Source organism: Lepidochelys olivacea, assembly GCF_965140295.1.
Source record: "Lepidochelys olivacea isolate rLepOli2 genome assembly, chromosome: 1".
NCBI classification, from domain to species: domain Eukaryota; kingdom Metazoa; phylum Chordata; order Testudines; family Cheloniidae; genus Lepidochelys; species Lepidochelys olivacea.
In genome coordinates, this window is record NC_140411.1 from 279,062,710 (window position 1) to 279,064,475 (window position 1,766).

Consider the following 1,766-nt stretch of genomic DNA (forward strand, 5'->3'; position numbering starts at 1 on the left):
ACCCGACTCCCCCGTTGGAGCACCAGACAAGCGGCGCGGGGCAAGCCCCTGCACCTCAACCCCTCTTCCTGGCTGGAGTGCCAGGTGGGCGGAGCGAGACCCCACTCCCTAGCTGGAGTGCTGGGTGAGTGGGTGTGGTAAGCCCCTGACCCTGCTCCCTAGCTGGAGTGCCAGATGGAGCGGGGTAAGCCCCCATGCCATGACCCTGCTCCCTGGCTGGAGCACCAGGCGGAGCGGCATAAGTCCCCGTGCCCTGATGCTCCTCCCCAGCTGGAGGGCACCCCATCTTGATGGAAGAAGACTACTCCAATCCACCCCACAGAGAGCTTCTTGGAGGTGAGGCTGTCCCAAAGGCCAGAAGGAGGACAAAGGTGATATTTACATCACCTTTTTTTGTGTGGGAGTGAAGAGTACTACCAGTCTAGATGTCATCTCATCAGGAGACCCCTAGGAATGGACCAGAAGGGAAACTATACCTAGTCATTCCAAAGGGACCTCAAATGACCCACCAGCCCCAAAGGTCCCACAGAGAGGCAGCTGCCAAACCCCCCCACCCCCACCAAGAAATTGAGAAATCCATGGGACTAGTACAACTAGACATGTTAAAATCTTGTATAGATTTACTTGAACAGAGAAATGGAAATTCTGAGCACAATTATAATATTAAAGGGATACTGACAGGATCCTAACAAGGACAGTCGGGACAAAGGGTCAGAGCAGCATCAAACCTGAGGCTAGGAGTAGTGTAGGAGCTTGTAGTCAGGTTCCAGGTCATGGTCAATATCAAAGGTCAGAGTCCAGGTCAGGAGGCAAAGTCAAAATCAAGCTGAGGTGAAAGCCCAGAGTTCAGGAGCAGGGATGGTCTTGGCAGCAATAGAAAATACACACCATTGCCTGGACACTTCCTGGAATACCCCTTTGGTTTATATAGAGTGGGGAGCCATGAGACTGCTGCCTGTCAGACCCCCTGTGGTGGGACTTGCGATCCCTTCTAACCCTGTGAGTCTATGAGCTGTCTACATTGGATCAGGGGTAGCGGACTGCAAGCTAGTTACAAGTCTACTGCCTAGCAACTGTAGAGGGCTGTGTTCTAGGCCCACTGGGCCTTACAGCTAGAAGGTAATTGTTCATTGACCCCAAAGCAGCATGCTTAACTAATGGGGGGGAAAGGTGTACTTTGAATGGGGCACATAGGAGCGGAGCTAAAAAATCCATCTTCATCACCTATACCCACCTCTTAGGAAGCAATTCTTGAAGCAAAAGCTAAAGGATCAGGGCCACCAGGAAGGAAAAGCTACAGGCCCTAAACAGGTTTCTGCTATGGCATGAGTGGGTTAAACTGTACCTTGACAAGAATGGTGTCTTTTACCGCAAAACTACTACTCATAATCAGTTGGTAGTACCTGAAAGGTGCCACAGACTAGTCTATGCAGTCATCTCAAAACATGGGTCACCTAGGTGCTGACCAAATTATTGACTTTGCTACAGGCAGTTTCTATTGGCCCCATATAGAGGATACTGAACACTAGTTAACTCAGGTCTATTGGTGTCCGAAATGGAGGAGACTGAACCAACATACCAAAGCCCAGTTACATCCTATCAATACCACAGAACCGTTTGAACTAATCTCAATTGATTTTCTTCATCTTGAGAAAAGCAGTGGGAGGTGTAAGTATATCCTGATTGTTATGGACCATTTTACCCAGTTTGCACAGACTTAGCCCACAAGGAACGAATCTGGGAAAACTGCAACTGACATTTTTAAT